The following is a 19,417-nucleotide window of genomic DNA, read 5'->3' on the forward strand; positions in this document are numbered from 1 at the left end:
TCCAATGTCCTTCTATTGCCATCTGGTGCTCCTATCGTGTAACTGCATGTATTTACATTTATACTTCTCAATCCAGGTTCCCAAATGTCTGCAGGTCCATAGACTATTCCTAGGAGGACTGCAAAATCTAACTATAAACTACATTCACTCTCAGCAGACTTAAATTTTCAATTCAGTGGTCCATTCCTCTGGGAAAATTTTACAGGTCAAAACTATATACATACCCATATGCATACAGATAGTGACGTATATACATACACATAGTGTGTGTGTATGTGTGGTAAGTCACTATATATCTAAAATTCACCTGCAGCCTCAAGATAAAAACCAAGAATGCGGCTTCCATGCACGCAGAAAACAAGGTGTAACACAGACTCTTTCTTCTATTTTCCTCCGCACACATCACACCCCCACCCTCCATCTCCCCATATTCCAGTAACATAAATCCAGCTATAAAAATCATTAAACTGTCTGAAATACAATGAGATATTTTGGCATGTATTTCAGATATCTTCTAAGTTCTAAATAGATGCAGTCCATTTTTTTTAAGGTCTTTCTACTACCTTGAAAACTTATTGCAAAATTCAAGAAGACATCTATGATTCTGACATAAACTGTTGATTTATGAAGCTGGAGCATTAAGTAAGTTGGTTTGTATTGGGAGAGCTGGGATCAACTCACCAATTTTGTAAACAACTGTGTTTCTCAAGTTTAATGTTTTAGGAATGGCTCCAAAACCTGAGTTATTTAATGAATCTTTCAACTTAAAAAAACCCCAATGGAATAGTACAGATTATGTTCAATAAATTGCATGCTGTCATAATCAGGTTGCATCCCAAATTTCAACCAGTTTTTTCTCCGGCATTCAATCCATGCTTCACCTGTCCTTAGGAAGCATGCTATGCTAAGGATCGGAGAGTATTTTATTGCATTATAATTTACTCTGACCTTTTTGCTTGTCACTATATTAGCGGGTATGGAAAGGACAAGAGAGTTCTGTGAATCATGTCTCTGTCAACTACCACATGATAACATTCTGCCCATGCAGAAACGCAGCTCTGCCTATGAACTCTCCCTTTGTATTTGTTTCTTTGCAAATGCAGCCTGACTTGAGAATACTTCTGCCCTTCCCAGCATCCAAGCTGTCTGTCTTCGATAAGCAGTTCCTTGTAGTGCTCTAGTGCCCTCTCCACTTACTTTCAATATCCTTATTTGGACAAATAAGACTTTCCTGAAAAAGAACATTCATCCACTTTCACATCTTCTCCAAAAGATAACATTTCACTTAAAACTCCCAAATATTCTGAAACATTAGGTTTTAATGTTATGGTTCAGTTTTGGTTTGGTCTAAAACAATACAAGTTGCTTTCACATGTTTTTTTCAAACTTTTTTAACATGCTTAATGCATCTGAAGTTTTTCCCCAGGTTTGCTCTAGAGTAAAAAAACTACATTATTCTAAAGTAATAGCTATCACAATAAAGGTAACAGTAGCAATTGATCTACTACTAGTGTCTGTAGTAAATTTGAATTTCACTGCTCCCACTAAATTCCAAACTTAAGTCACTGTACAGACTTTTTGCCATGATTCAGATGATTTCTATAGCATCTCACCTGCCTCCAGTTTTCAAACCATTGTATTTCATTTCTTTCTAGCCCTTGTTTATTTTGTTGGAATTCTTTTAAGGATCTGCAGGACATCTGTCAGTTTGTTTCATCCTTTTCTCCAGAGCCAAAATCTTGCGACATATGAAAAATGGTTCACTAAAACTCTAGAGCTCATTTCAACTTTAAAAGTTACTAATTCACTGAGGAATTCTACTAAGGCTGCCCTAGCTATTAGCCAGTTCTTTATTTATGAGCCTTTGATTCCTTCAGAACATGCTTTACTTTATTACTGAAACAGATTACTTCTGTACAGATCCAAAATTCTCAGCGGAGTTACTGAAAATGTTTCCTAGACTCCAGCGGGTTTTAGATCAAATCCTTGATAATTATTGTTACACATGTGTTTGGTCTCCAGAGACTGAGATTTAAAATTCTGCTACATATTAAACATTACAGATTCAAAAGACATCAGGCAAGCTAAATACTGCTCCATCCTTCTTCCAGTTAAACCTCAAATTTAATTCTGTCATTTTTCTCAAAGGAGGTGATTCTATGTCACATTCACTATACCATGTCTAAGACATTTTCCTTACAGCAATCACCAGTATATACTTCATATATTAGCAATTCACGGAGAGATTTTACATCTAGAGCTTTTACTGAGATAAGGACCCTCAGTTCAGTACTCCACAACATGATAAACATCTTTCACCCACATCAGTGAGGCCATTCTAACCCCTGGGCTAGAAGGAATACAATGGCAAGTCTTTCTCAGCAGTCTCTGCTGAAACTTTTATACTCTGTATGAAATGCTCACTGGGGCAGTGGAGAGAGCCCAGGTATCCTTTTGTGGAGTCCTAACCAGAAGCACATGAGCTGTAAGGAAAGCAGCACCCTCTTCCTACAGCTACTCCTGCTCATTTTCATCCCACCCAAACTTAGACTTTCTCCTGAATCACACAAGTTAGGGGGACTAATCATCTGATGTGTGCTATTGCCAAAGAAGCCAGGCTACCCTAGAGACTTGATGTAAACATAGTCACTCTGCTGAGTGCTGCACAACAGGTGAATGGATTTAGATTCAAGCCTAAACAACAAAATACATAAACTAGAAGAAAAAAAATGGCTTTAACATTGTGACAAGAGTAAGCATACTTAGGAAAAAATGAGTTTCAGATTTCACTACATCATCCCACCCGCCAAATGAAGTCATTTCTCTCAAGCATCTAGGTCACAAGGAAATGTTTCTGCCCTGTATCTCAGGTTGGAATACAAGAGATCAAAAATACATTATGGTGAGTGATGATTCAAAACATTTTGAAGGGCCCTAGAGTGAATTTATTACTCAGTGCGCCAAGGAAATCTTTTTACTATACTAGTCCCAGGAACTAACACTGTGAATTGTGCAGCCAGTGTCATTTCTCCTTTTGAGACTTTGCATTTATTTTACAGTGAAGTCCTGAGATTTATTTTTCTTTTCATTGTTCTTTATATTTTTGGCCAATGGTCTAAAAACTAACACTAGATGGTGCTTTCTGATGAGGAAACCCTAGGCCCCTTTAAAAATATTCTCCTGCTGCAGCACTGGAACAAAATAAAATGAGCATTGCAATTATGGCAAGCTTTGAAGAACCATGCCATCAGATTCCCAACACTTGCTTTATTTCTGAGGAGAGCAAACTCATTACGGAATCATTGAAGTGTGAACTGCAGAACAAAAATTAAGTTCCCGAATGCTTCTTTTTTCATGGTATGAAACTCATGTTACAAAGTTAATATATTTTGTGCATATGAAACACATCAAAATAGTGATTTTAGTCATACATGGCATGCATAAGATATATTATTTCTACAGATATAGAAATTTAAGGCTTTTATTTAACTAAGTATAGATACTCTGTTTATATATAAAGTACTCTATATTAATAAATAAAAATAATCTTTCTTCATGGCAAATGACAATAAATTCTGATACCACATGAGAAATAAGAGGGGCAAATGCTATTCTTATAAATTAAAAGCAGGGATAAACAATCTACTGGAAATGCTGAGATAACATAATTACTTTTTTTTTTCTCATCTATGCTGAAACAAAGTTAGCTGTAGTTTGACAGCACCAGTGGCCCCTGATCTGTGGATATGTTCTCTTCTGACATTTTCATTTGGTCAAAATGAGATCACACTGTAGGAAAGGTTAACAATATGATGCTTTAAAAGAGCTTACTTCTTAACCTGTTTTGCACTCCTAATACGTTTATAAGCCTCATATGTATGTCATTTTTAATTAGATTAACAAACTTTCTCCCAGTAGTGGCTAAGTATATTCAATCAGGATGGAAAATAACTTAGTAGTTAAATAAATATGATGGCCAATTATGACTTCAATGAATCAGTGCTGTAAGTTACCAGACTGATGAGGTGGACATAGAATGAACTAATTACATCAAACTGAAGAATAAGCTGAGCTCTATATAATAACTAATCCTGCAAGGAGGACAATCACTAACAATTAGAGATGTGTTATCTTCACAACCAGCTGATGTACACACTTGGGGACATAAGTGGGTGACCTTCCCACTGAAACTAGTAACCTCTGCTCTCTGCAGGAACTGAGGCACTGCTGAAAGTTTTGATTCCCACAGAATTCTTCGTTCCCTCTATAGTTACAGATTTATTTAATAGGGATTAATTGGTTGTGACTGGAGTGAACTCACAGAAGGCCTGATTATGTCGCCCTTGCTGAGGCACAGTACTCTCTCTGATGTATGCAGCCCTACTCCTTCACAGGAATACCTGCGTGGCAAGGCACTGTACAAAAAAGATGACGGAACTGAACTGTGAAATAGTGGGAAGGAAATCTCATTCTCAAGACTCAGAAGGGCATTTTGCTGATTAATTGTATCATATTAGTTAATTATATTCTTATGTTATACCTTGGATTAGAAATCATATAGACTAATGCTCATGAAGCAAAATACCTCCGGGGAGCTTTGGGGGTGAAAAGCTTGCTGCTTTGGAAGATGGCGTATTACATCCATGTAGGACCCCTCTCCAGAGACCACATGGACTCTGCTTCCCATTCCCCATATGGGGAAATCTCCTTTCACTTTCCAAAGAATGACAGAAAAAGAGGATCAGTTTTTAATCACCAAACTCAAAGTCTGGGCAATGTAAATTAGGAGTTTTCTGTAAGAAAAAGCTGAATAAAAGGAACATTTCCAGAGTACAATACTACGAAGTTTCACTGCAGTTTCTGCAAAACTGACATATTTTTACAGTGAAGTTTTGATTTTGTTAAAAGTTTTATTTAATTTTGCTTTTTCCCTCATGAGAAGACAGTGATTCTCTTCAGGTCACGTGAACCTGTTCTGAAAAATTTTTCACTTGTTTCATTCAGTCTGAAGATTACTTTGGATCATTGCAACAATTGGCAATATTCACCAAAGGTGCCAAAATATATCTGGTTTCCACTTACCCCAGAGCTGGAGCTTCCTGACTAGACTACACGCCCCAGGATTCATCACAGACTTCATTTTCCAGATGAGCTCCAGACAGTATCCCTGCTATAACAGTCCTGTGACCCTACCCACAGAAGTATGTGTGGATATGAAACTTCAAAATAACACTGCAATAGCCTTTATCAACACAGTTTGATGTCAAACACAGCTGTTACAAAATGTTTTTTGTGATGCTGAGAAACCCTCCAAGGTCTCATTATTGACACAAAATTTAAAATAATATATGCTGATATTAGCAAATTACTGGCTACTTATTTTTTAATCATAAATTGACTGAGGATAAATCTTAAAATACCCTTTGAGATCAAAATTCTTCAGTTAGACCACCAAAAAAGTAATATAACAAAGTACTAAAGTAACACAGAACATGTAACCCTGTTTCATCTGATTTGACCTCTTTTCACCTACAGAGACAGAAGTAGAAAGACAAAATCATGGTGGTATCCCAGATGCAGAACCATTGTACAAAAAAGTTTTTGCCATTCTCTGACGTTTTAATATTTTATCTGATAGCATTAAAATTGAGCATGGAAAAATTGGAAACAACTTTATCTGTCCATGAATGCAAACTAATTGGATACAGAATACTTGAGAACTTCTGAAAAACTGGGGCTTTCCCAGCAGCACCTTCTGCAAAGGAAAAGGAAAAGGTGTGGACAGACACCTGATTCTGATTTCATTTTTATTGGTATAAATCAGAAGTGGCAACATATGACGTAAATAATGCAGGGATTTGAGAACAAAAAGTGAAATGTATAATTTCCCGCAGCTTCTGAATAAAACAGTGCAGCCCTATACCTAGCCAATTCGAACACAGGAGAAATAATATTGCATAGAAATAATTCAGCTTTCTCCTTCCATCTTAGGTCACATAAATCAAAGAAGCCAGAGAAACATCGTGGACATTATGATCCAGAATTATAAATAAATATAAATCTTGATTATCAATAATTCCTTTAGGTATCAGTGAATGTGAAAGGTTGCTTCACTTTACCAAACATCCACATGAACATGTATCATATAACAACGATTCTCAGTGATTCAAGTGAAACAATGGAGTAGCTTCTGAAATAAAAGTTCAGCAGTGACTGAGTTTGGGTATATACTTGACCTGTAAAGACTGTAATAAAACTTTACGGTTGGGAAAAACACGTGAACTAACCAAATTCTCTGATTTTCTTCTTTTTCCAGTCTCATGTATTATATTGAAAACTCATCTCATTCCTTTTGCTGCCCAGTACTCTTTCCTAGTTTGGCTGGCAAGCTGCCTACCTGAGGTAAGAGGTACAAGGTGACAGAGCCATGACCTTCCCAGTGACAATGGTACATATGGTGGGATTAAAGTAGGACTATAGTCAACTCTTTGCCACTTATCTCACGAGTCTGTCTTAATCCATCATCTCCCCAGTTCCCCACATTCTTCAGCTTGTGCACAACAGAACTAACAAAGCACAAAGAATATAGCAAAGTTATTTTTCTTCAAAAGGGTTTTGTTTGTTTCCTTTGTTTTTCATGAGGACAGAACTGCAGGCCTCCGAGGAGTTGATACAGACCATTTCTACTCTTCTTGCTAGCTAAGCCCTTCTTGACACAGTTGTCAGCACCAAAATACTGTTGTTTAAATGTTTTTCTTACTTCCATATGGAATACATAAAAAGTCCAACCAGCCAACAGAGTCGTGGTCTCATTCACCCTTCAAAGTGGCTGCAGCTTTAGACATCGGTTAAAAATCTGGGTGAAAGTAGAAACATTAAAGAAATAGTTTCTAAGACTGAGCGCCCCTCTAGGAGAGATGGAATTACCACTGGGCAAAGAAAGGGAAATCAGTGGCTTTACAGCACCATCACTTCTAACCCTCTATAAGCCTGAAAAGCTACTTTGGAAACCTCCTAAAAGGAGGCTCTGTTGGTTGGCAGGGGGGTAAAAATGTAGATTGATTTGATAAGTCCCTTTTCAACAATCCACAGGATTGATAGGTTTCGTGAAGACCCCATGAGATTCCAGGACACGCTCCTTTCATCCCTTCTTCCCAGCTACATGCTTAGCCCAGCTGCCTGGCAATGTGAATTGTAGTGGAAATCTTTAGGAAATCTTTATATTATAATGTTAAAGAGTTAGACAATTTCTCCAACCCTCCTTATTTAACTATTTCTATCTCCAAACATCATTAGTTTTTAATAATGATCATCTAAATCTGCAGTTCACACTTCTATTTCTTCCTTCTCAATGGCTCACTGCAAGCTTTTGCTACAGAGCAGCTAAGTTCAAGATTGATGTAAGATATATTCTTTTATTCTTTATAGTCTTTGTTCTATTAATTAAGGGGAAATTAAACCAGCCAAAAACCTATTATTCTTAATTTAGTTAAATCAAGGTAACGTTCAACAAGAGTATGCACATTTTACTCACTACTTTTCAAATCTCTTTTGTACAATTTGATTTAGCTTTTATCTTCTTGAAAGGATTTTTTTTTTCTTGGAATCAGGATTTTCTGATTCTGAAACAAGCTGGAATCAGTGGCAATATACATAACTACTTAACTGAGAGTAATGAGCCACAGTGGCCACTGAGCCACTGTAATGACTGAATATTTTTAAAACAAGCTAATTCAGAGCAATGAATTTCAGCTAAAAGCATAGTTGCAAGAAAGCTTCATGGTGGAGAATTTGGCTAAGATAGTAGAAAGCCCAAAGGAATGACTCTGGAAAGCACAAAGTGACCCCTTAGGTTATTAGAGCAATAGAAGTCAAGGAGAATTTTAATCAACTTTCAGTAGAGATCTCCCTTATGCTGCAAAATTGATGAAAAATGAAAAGAAATTGCATTCAAGTACAGAAAGAAATCAACGACCTGTTTGAAAACTGTTGTATCAGTGTCCTGGTTTCAGCTGGGATAGAGCTGATTGTCTTCCTAGTAGCTGATACAGTGCTATGTTTTGGGTTCAGTATGAGAAGAATGTTGATAACGCTGATGTTTTCAGTTGTTGCTAAGTAGTGTTTAGTCTGAAGTCAAGGATTTTTCAGCTTCTCGTGCCCAGCCAGCGAGAAAGCTGGAGGGGCACAAGAAGTTGGGAGGGGACACAGCCAGGGCACCTGACCCAAACTGGCCAACGGGGTATTCCATACCATGGGACATCACATCTAGTATAGGAACTGGGGGCGGTGGGGACGGGGGGATCGCCGCTCGGGGACTAACTGGGTGTCGATTGGCAGGTGGTGAGCAATTGCACTGCGCATCATTTGTATATTCCAATCCTTTTATTACTGCTGTTGTCATTTTATTAGTGTTATCATTATCATTATTAGTTTCTTCTTTTCTGTTCTATTAAACTGTTCTTATCTCAACCCACAAGTTTTACTTCTTTTCCTGATTTTCTCTCCCATCCCACTGGCAGGGCGGGGGGGGGGAGTGAGTGGCTGTGTGGTGCTTAGTTGCTGGCTGGGGTTAAACCACAACAATCAGGTAGTCCATGGACTGCACCTGAGGTAAGTAAGGGACAGTGCTATTCTCATCAAAGTTCAAAAAAAAAGAAGCTGTGACTCAAAATAAAGTGAAGAGAGCTCTGATAAATCCACACCATCCTTATCTATTGGGTACAGTGACATGAGGGACTATCCCACTTCACCTAACAGATTTTTACCTTCTTCATGCTCTGAAGCATTCATTTCTGTTTCACTCTAAATACTAAAGATTAAAAGTACTGAAGAGAAAACTAAATTTAATGACAGATGTAGAGGTCACTCAGGGCAAGGAGTCATCAGGGACAACTGTTTTCAGGGGCACTTTTAGCATGGTGTGAATTAAGTTTAGCATTGTAAAAGGCAATGATGTGTACAGATGGGGCCCCTTAGAACAAGCTTAAGTAGGAAATCTTTACAGAGAATATCAAACACCATTTATGTCTAACAATGAATGTCTAGCTCTCAGGCTCACTTATGTGTGCTCCTGTATTACCAATAACCCATTTCAAATCTCTGATACAGAGAAACCTGATTTAAGATTGACAGAGACATAGTCCACATTCTGAATCCAATCCCACAAGAATCATTAAAAAGACCTCATTCTATCCATTGCTGGGCTGCCTGTCCCTAGCAGTACTGAATCTGCATCACACCAACTCCTTTAATCAGACCAAGCACTGATTAAAAAAAATGTTTTATGTGATGTGGTAGAGGACAGATGGCAGCAGCAGCTGGAAACCTTTGCAAAATATACATTCTGTAATTACCAAAACAGCAACAAAAAACCCTCCAGCATACACAGAAAGAACTGCAAAAACCAGAGCTGAATGACTAGCTCAGAGAGCATGAATGTACAAGAAGGACTATTCAATCAGAGGATTGTCACTTTTGCCAAAGGAGGCCACCGCAAAGGCTCAGCCCAAGCGGGAATGCTGCTAGCACAGTGACGCACTTCCCACAGCTCCCAACGGCATGCACAATTGCTTGTCCAAAGCATTACCTTGAAACTATCAGTTTGTCCCTGAAATGGAGAAAGCCATACTGGGTCCAGTAGACTGTGGCACTTGCAGACAGTAGTGACAAACACTGCTTTTATTGAACAACACCCAAGCTTGGGGGCTGGGCACAGTGCCCCCCCCATCCACCCCAGCCCAGTCTCCTCAACAGCCTAGTATGTCTGGAAGAGGAGAGGGCTTAATGAGCTGCCTGTATGGGATACTGTATGCACAAGATTCGTTTGATCACCATGACCAACCTGTGGCTGGCACTTTCACTCCTCTCCTAACAGGGGTACACAACTAAAATTGTTTCTCAGCAGCATACAGGACCTGTATTAGATCACACAGATGGGTTGTTTTAAGCTAGCAACTTGCTTGTTCTGAAGACAATGAGATGTATATGGGTACTTTTACAAAAAAAAGAACAAGTTCTCTTTGGTAGGGATAATTAGCAGATTATAACTGCAATCATACAAACAGCTCAAATTAAGGAACTGCACCTGCACTTTTGGGGGGGGGGCTTTCTAGAACCCATTAAAAATCCCTCTAGTGCAACCTCATGCCTCCTTCCAATCTTATTTTAGCAATCAAAAAAACTGGGTAAACTTTTAGGAAGGGATAAATGCCTTCCCAGTTTTTACATATACTCACATTTTTCCCTGAAATTTAAAGTCTGAACACCCCCATCATACAACTGCAGGTTTCTATTTTTTCTTTTCCTCTTCTTCCCATGTACTTCCCAGTCTCACTAACCTACTTGGCTTGATTACTTGTGGGAGAAAATCCATGCCCCAGATTCATTACAGGTTCTGTAAAGGAGCATTACAACTTGTTCATGGCATATTTTTATTAGTCAAGGTCAGTAAGCATTTCCTAGCTAGAGGTATAGCAGTTGGACTGTCATCTGCAGACACATCATTAAATAGCAAAGCTTAAATTTATATGGAAGATTATGCCAAAAATTAGAATATAGTCACCAAGGGGTTCAGAACTGTTACATCAAAAAATTAGTTTCTCTTTTTCTGAGCCTCCGGATGAGCAGAACAGGAATGAAACTCTGATTCCACTGGGTACAAGCCCAGGTTCATGTTTCTTGACATACAAGCAAGCTCAACCGATCTTTTTGCAGGCACATAGGTTTTTTTCTACACTTTTCTTGCTGTACTAACTACTGATTTTCCAGAAGGAAATACTTTGTGCTGCTACCTACCAGTGCAGGGGGAAAAGCAGCAGTCATAGACCTGCTTTTCCTGTGTTTGAAGTGGAATGAAAGGGAACACTGACTGTCCTGCAAAGACCATGCAACAAGTCTCCCTACAAGACCAAAATGAGAGGAACCATCAACCCAACACCATTCTTATTTTTAAAGTCTCCACTATCTGCCTTTAAACATATATTTAAGAAAAACAAACCTTAAACTAGTTGGTTACAACAGACATGGACCACATAAGTATTCAGTAAAGCACACATATAATGGATTTTTTAACAAATAGCAAGCAAGGCCTGACCGAACTGATTGCTGTTCAATCTCTTTCCCATGTTCATTTTCTTAAATGTGGCAGCTAGTATTTTTTGGCCAGTGTAGTACAGCCTCAGTTGGCTGTGAGGAGTCCTTCCTGGCACAACAAATTCCAACCACAACTAGGCTGTGAATTCCAAGAAACCATACTTACAAGACAATACCAAACACAGAAGTGATGGGGAATGGCTAAGGGAACAATGCCAGGTAAATTACATCTTTCCCTACCAGCTGAGATGGACAGGGATCTTCACAACTTAACTGCCCTACCTTAAGGTGAACAAGGTGTGCAAGAATATAAACTAATCCCTATTAAACGATATTCCCACTGGTAACTAGGTCAGGTTTTGTTTTATTCTAAGCATTTGCAACTGTAAAAGGTATCTCATCTGAAAACACAGACCAACTTCAGGCTGGGAATTTGGGACCTCTTACAGAGCAGATTCATGGGTTTTGCTTCCTATGGCTTTGAGCCATACTTTCTAGTATTCATACTTTCCCAGTTTCCCAAACCTGAAATCTAATACAATATTAATCATACTATACATTACATAGTCCCCTGTGTCCATTCCAGAAAAATAAAAAGGAGGGTTTGATTTAGTCATTACTTTTTCTTTACTGCTCTGTTGAGGCAACAGTTATACTGCGTTCATTCACTGACATGAGAAAATACACCTGTTCATTAGCACTTCCCCTATTTCACAGACATACATTGTGCTATCAGATTACACAATTGGACAAACCAATTATTTTGTGCATTAAATTTCTCAATGAAACCATTTTCTAGTGTATTGATTTGGTTTCTGACAAGGTGCCCACATCTCTAGGTGTCAAAGCTGTTCCTCAGGTTTTTAAAAAGTTGACAGACTAATGAGGTAGGAGAAAAGAACAGTTTTGTAAGGACAACAGCAACTTTTTGCATAAATGTATTATAGGAAAAAAGGAGCGGGGAACTTACAAGTGCATAGAAAGGCACACAAAATTGACTACTACTACAAGTCTTAGTCATGTTTTTAGATACTCACCAGGACTGTCATAGAATATGGTTTCATATAAAGAAAATTCCTAACTGCAACCTTGAAGTAACTGAAAGAAAAAAATGGTGCAAACCAAGAGCAAACACAATATTTCAGAAAAGCACATACCACTCATTCGTATAATGGCATCATATTTACTGTTATCCTCCTTTCTTTTTGTAATACTGCACAAATGCAACAATCATTGTTAAAAATTCCATTTCTTTTCCCCACTGCAGATGAGAGTGGTGAGATGAGGTTTGTACTGAGCTCTTTATAGGTATTCCCAAGATGTCTCCATTGTACATTTGAACACATTGCTAGTGGTTCAAAATCTCTGTATTACTTTGCAACTAAACCCCAGTACCTAATAGCAGCTGCTACTGTGCCCATTTTCACCAAATTTCATGCCTATCATGATTTATTACAAAATTAAGTGCTACGTTTGCTGTTTGGAAAATCACAGGTAAGTAAGTCACACTGCTGTGAACTCATCTGTATCATAAAAGCATAAAATAACAAATCAGACAGCAAGTATTCAGCCATCAGTCAACAGTTGTAAGCATAAGTGGGAACCTTACATAGATAAACTCTAGAGAGAAAGTTTGGCTGCACAGAAGCTCATTACAAACAAGAGCTCTTCACTTTCTTTCATAAAGAGTTGACCCTACACAACATCCGTGTGATCAAGGAAAATTTAACTGTACAGCATATTAGTCTGACAGCAGCAAAGAGTAGCATGAGGAAAGAAGCAATCCTGGTGATAAAGCTGATTGTCTAATGCTACCAAACAGTAGTGCTTAGCAGTCAGCACAGTCGCCTTTTCACTTGATCATATCTGATAGAAAAAATATAATGCAGCTAAGGCAAGGTACAGGAATAATGTTTTAGCTAACATGTCACTTTTATAAACAAAACCTTAGTGCAGCTAACATTTTTGACATTTCCTGTAAATACATCAGAGATCTCAGGCACTTAGATTAAGGTGCTTGACTTTATGTCCTCATGCAACCATATTACACTGACATGATTTACCCACATGTGTTAAGACAAGTACCTATAGCATTGGAACCCAGAGCCCAGTCCACAACTACTTTACTTTCATGGCAAGAGCATAAAATGTGACTGATGCAGTGTTGATTCATTTCCAACTTCCATTTCTGAAGTTCCTCCAGAGACTGCCAAACCTAATTCTGTAATATAGAAAGAAAAATGAAGCACTTTACTATGGAAATTAACATATTACCAAAACCTCATGAGTATGACTCTCAGATACCCTCAGATAATTGTTACCACATTAGATGAAAAAAGTGATGATAGGGAAATGGAAGTACTGAAGTGAAGGAAAGAGAAATTTTTTTAAAAATCAATATTTTCTACCTCCTTCAACTTTTGTTGATTTGTCCCTTTTTTCTTACAATACTCTGTTCCTTTGGATTATAATTATCACATCTGTAAGAGGTGGTTATTTACTTGTGTTTAGTAAGTGTTGCCATGCTCAGCCTTATAAAGGATGGGGCTGGTAACTGTTTCACTTATGGTTGTAAATGGATACAATAGAACCAAACAACCACATTCTTAACTGTAACTTTAATAGAGAAAGTTTTGCTTGATTCATTTCAGTATTCACTTCAAAGTAAACACTCATTTTTCTGGTACCAAAAAACATTTATAGTAAAGAGTGCCTACTTACTGCTACTCTATTTTGTACCAGTTGTATAGTGCTCTCAAGAACCCTTGAATTTTTATACCTGGTTTGACTTTCTTTGACACAGAAAAGAGCGCTTGCTTGAGGTAACGTTTGAACCATCATTCAAATTAATTCATAGAATTTACTCAGGAATGTGGTACAAAAATAAGCACGTCCCCTCTTATTCAGTAACAAATACCCAGCCTCCACTTGACAGCTTGGGCAAAGTATACCATTCTCTTGGATGTCATCTCTGCAGTGGTGTATCGTCATGTTGAAATGGAGTGAGTGAGTTGTGTAGATTATGTACTAAATCCATTGGCAGGTGGGCAGATTGTTGTTAATAGCCAATGTGCTTTTTTTGGATGTGAGGAAATTGGCGTTTTGCTAACGTTGATAGCAGCTCGCATGGCTTATGATGCTGCTACAGCTGAAGAATGTCCCTGAATTTTAAATAATGAAGCAGACTGCTCTGCATCACAGGAGCCTCATTAGCTACACACAATGACATTGTGAGGGGGATTTTTGAGGACTGTGTCAAGGACCATAGAATGGAACTATAATTTCACTGTCTCAGGTACTCTTGTCATTCCCCTCACAGTAATATCTAAGGACCAAAAAGCCTTTATTTTGTTTATTTATCTTCAGAACCTCCTTGGAATAAATGGGAAAGATGGGGAAGTGAAGCAGAACATGACTGATCTTAATTTGCTCAGGTGCTCAGAAGTACCTTTGGACATCTGAGATGTACTTCACTCAAGGTTGCATTGAAGACCTTTGGTAAAACAAGAAATTAAAGCTAGATATCATGAATCCAGCTTTGCCTTCTAGCAGTCACTCATCTCTCTGAAAATAAAAACTACCATAAACTGAGGATTCAAATAACAGTCCAGATGCAAAAGGGAAAAAAAAAAAAAGAGAGAGAAAAGTGGCAACAATGGATTTATACAGAAACATGGAATCCCATAGGTTTTCTACCTCAACTTCTTCCACCAAATTGTGTTCATAAAGAACCTACACAGGACAACTTACACAAACAGAATATACTATACACCTGCTGAAATCTGTATTAGAACCTTGCTTTGTCATATTAGAGACTTTACCGTGACAAGCAAAGTAAATCTATTTAGCTCTAAACATAAAAAAAAAATCAAAAAAACTACATTTTAACCCATCAGATATAATGGCTCAGATTTAAATACAGCCCACACATCAGAAATGTGTGGCAGGCTATTTGCAAAAGCACCATACCTTAAGACTTAGGCCATTAAGGATCTGGTCCAGGTGCCACACAAGATGGCAAGAAATTCCTATTAACTTGAATGACACAATAGGAATCCTTAAAATTGCAAAGGCTCATTCTTAGACTGCAGTCAAATATTTAAATGTATAATTCAGGGATGAGGATGGAGGGTACAACTAAGCACAGGATCTAGACCTAAATACTGGAACTATCCTGCAACATATTTTAAACTTATTACCCCCTTAACTACAAACTACTTTACTTAACTAAAAGGACCATTTTGCTCTGTGGTCCATTAATATGAGTCAGACAATGCAAAATAATCTAACATTCACATTTTAATATAGGTATCTAGGGTTTGTGAAAAGGCTATCATTTAGACTTCCTTTTTCCATTCATTAAAGAGGAGTCTAGAGGACTCAAACTGAGTAGATGACTGTATTTTGGAGAGCCAGTGAGGCTGTTGATCTTACTGGTGGGGATGTTCATACTTTCAGTTTTCCACAAATAGGCAGCACTCTGAAACTAGCAAGGCAAAAATCTTCAACATGTTTTCACAGAAAAATCCAGGGTTGGTTTGTAAAGAAATGGAACAACATTATAAATAGATGAATAAGGGCTCCATTATACAGAGATACATATTCCACCTATGAAAGGTTAACAGAAAAATCTGCTATTTCATACTGCCACTGCTATTTCTCTCCTTGTATTGAATATTTGTTCTATAGGCATACTATGAACACCACAACTCATAAATTATTTGAATGCAAATAGATTTACAGTAAGACAACAAGGTTACTATATCTGCATCGAATTTTGTATATATTTATATTCTGATTGGCACAGCCATTAGCAAACACTAGTTTAAATTATTTAAGGCAATCTCTCTCCGAGTCATGAACAGTTAAAACTTATTAGTATGTATTAGGACTTTGAATTAATGCAAAGTTTGCCTGTCTGCATAGCCTTTAAAAAATGTTTTGTTCTGTGCTCTTTTATAATAAATTCACTTCATTTTGCTTCTGAGTGCAGTGCTTCCAGCTCTCACTCATTTTAAATGCCAAAGATTTTATTTGAATAAATGATAAGTGAGGAATGGAAATTAACTTAAACCTGCTTATCAACTACATTACGTTAGAGTTCTTGGTCTCGTCTTACTGTTACGGCTATAAAATGGTTTTTGAAATGAACACAAATGTGCTCAGTCGTTCATGAAACATCCCTTTCAGGCACAGAGATCTGTGCCCTATGCAGCTATAAGTACAGCATGGAAACAGCTATCTATCAAGAGATTTTTGTTCTTGTCTTGGCCCTGCGGCTGTGACCCTGGGGAAGCTGACCAGCCTCAATATCACCAACCACATAATATAAATGTAACTACCTTAAAAAGTGCTTTCATTTCCACAAATGAAAATTACTACATCAGAATAAACATTAGTAGTTGTCACTCCTTCACGTGAATCGACCTGTCTGAAAGATCCTTACTCTTTACTGGCACCATTCTGATGGTGGGCTCCAGAGGATATAATAATGGGATAATACTACTCAAGATTAAGGCTAGAAGTGCTTGATGCTGGAAAGCAGAACATTGCTTTTCATAAAACATTGGAGTAAATGATTTAAAAAGAACAACAATTACAGTGGTATAATTTGTTTTCATCGATTTAAACAACTTCCCGTCTAGGCAAATTTCATGTAACCGCTCCCACAAAGCACTCTATCCCTTTTCCAGACATATAAGCCATAAGCACTGAGCACAGCTTATAAACAGCAGTAGTAGGGTTAAAGGATTCCTGCCTAGTTCCTTGCAGGCAAGTTTTAATTCATCCTACTGAGCATCTGAGTAATAGCAGCAACACATTTTAATATTTTATGTGTTTGCATGTGGCTCCATGCAACCCTGGTTTAGCTCAGTTCCTTACTGCTAAAAATATGCATTGTCTCCTGTTTAGTTTTTTATTTATCCCCAAAATGATTATGTTTAATTTTGTCCTGAAAAATTAGAGTGAGTTTTTTTGATTAATTCTTTTAAACTTTGCTCTTTCAGAAACGTAATCTGACAAGAGAGTTTTGTATACCTCTGTCATGCTCATCTTTTAGTTCTTCAGACTCAGTGTTTGACAGCTGGATTGTTCTTATCCAGAGAAACACTCTGAAAATGGAGACACTGTCTGGCGCCAGGTGCACTGCAGTTACCGAATCCCAGAATCACTGGGGCGGGACGCAAGACGTTCAATTATTCTAATGTGATCTTTAGCTGTTCTTGGATTCTGGTTGGGAAAGTCTAGCAGGCTTGTTTGACACATGGTCACACACTGCTTTCTTACTTAAACACCTTTTTTTTTCCTAGTCCTTGAAACAAGCTGGAAAAATCCATGACATCCAATTATTAACAATTAAGAATATAGCCAGGAACTGCAGCCTTATAGCTTGTATTTAAAAAAAAAAAAAAAAAAAAGGAAAGAAAGAAAGAAAAATTGTTTCTAGTTTGAATATCTTTTAAAATTAATTAGAGTACAGAATAATAGACCACATCACTGGCAGGTGATCATGGTGTTCTGTTCTTTTTATCTCTCCAGCACTTTAGCTATTTATTTACAGCAAACATCAAAAAGCATTTGTCTAGCAAGAGCCAACCAGTTCATAATTTGAGCCGCTGTGCTTTCGGGTTCATCAGATACTTAGAATTCAGCTTTCTAAAGAGAAAGCGCAAGTAAAATATGTCCCAGTGAATGCTTGTTCATTCTGTTCAACACCAAACTGCTAGCTCATACCTGTTGAAAATTCAGTGTAGCTCAACAGATAGCCCATATGAATATCTTCCAAAAAGAATATGCATCCATGAAATAAACATTAGAATTCATGTAGGTACAAAGCACAAACATCAGAAAAGTTTGATATACCTCTGCCATCTCTACTTATGGATGCACCACACCCACCATCAGTTTCTCAGGGAAAAAAAAGCTGCTCATCTTTACTGATGTAAAATTCAGTAGAGTAGCTTGCCAAGTGGTGACCTCTTGTGCATCTTCAGAGATCAGCTATCTGCAAAAGTACAAGCTGTTCCAGACCAAGTTAACTTCGGTACAAGAGCATCCTGGGTTCTCAGCCTGATCTCATACTGATTAGTTCTGGAGTCATTCCCACAAAATCAGTGGCACATGCAAGATCAGAATCAGGAGCTCCTTTCTTACAAGGATAAAAAGTAATGAATTTTCCAGTTTTTAAATGGAAACTAATTGATGTTAATACATAGGGAGAAATCACTGACTTGCTGCAAAAATGCTTCCACAGAGCAAAGACTGCTGTTTCATTAAAGTGACCTTTCTTTACATGGCAGCTCTTGTCCCACAGACTTCAGTGTTCCTATTAACTAATATTGATACAGCTACAGCTAGGGGAAGAGCCAATAGAAAACTCTTATCCTGGAGTGGATGTGGTAAAGCCAGAGGGTAATTTGGACCATGGAATTTTTGCAAACAGATTATTTCCTTCTGTCATAAATAAACTCTTTATTTGCTTCCCTTTAATTAAAGAAAACAAAAACAGATGAAATAAAGGTAAATTGCAACTTTTGTTATTTTTGGCATGTGTATGAACTTAGAAATACATAACTGGTAACCCAGGAGACACACAGCAGACATCTGTTAAATTCATGGAGTTGATATAAGGTAAGTAGTGACAACGTATGCTTTTCACACAACCCCGTGAAACTATGCTCTAGACCTCCTCAGGGACTCTTTCAGTCCTCACACACTTCAGACCTGGGGTTACCACCAAGTATGACACAAAGAACCAGTCGTGTAGGCTTGGAGATGCCAACTGCCATACAAAGACCAAATTTCACATGAGGACTGAACAGCCATCAGAAAGCACAATGATGGGGCTGGAATTTAATGAAAGCTCACATTCAAAAGAGTTATAATTTAGTTGCTTGTTGCCAGAGATTTTTGTTAGTTGATTACTTTGTCAAGAAGACAAATTTGTTAAAATTAATTGTTGATTTGTTTGTTTCAGCTTTTTAATAAGAACAGGCTTTTCATTTTAGAGAGAGAGACTGTGAAGTGTATGCAAAGTTCTTGAAAAATCAGCTTTTGCCCTAAGAATGATTAATCTTATGCAGCTGTTCTCCTGGACTATTTTCAAATGTGTTCAATAAACCTTAAAGATTTGTTACAGAGTGGTGACAGAATTATTTTGCTTGACTAACTTCACATTTTCATGAACTGTGAAAGCCTAAAATTTGAGAAAAGATAGCTTATATTGATTTGGATGATTAAAAGGCAAGAAAGTTTTAAATGGAGAGCACCACCAGCATTGTAAGACACTAAACACCACCACTCTGTTACTCACTCATCGCTGTTA

This window comes from Haliaeetus albicilla, chromosome 9, assembly GCF_947461875.1.
Source record: "Haliaeetus albicilla chromosome 9, bHalAlb1.1, whole genome shotgun sequence".
NCBI lineage: Eukaryota > Metazoa > Chordata > Aves > Accipitriformes > Accipitridae > Haliaeetus > Haliaeetus albicilla.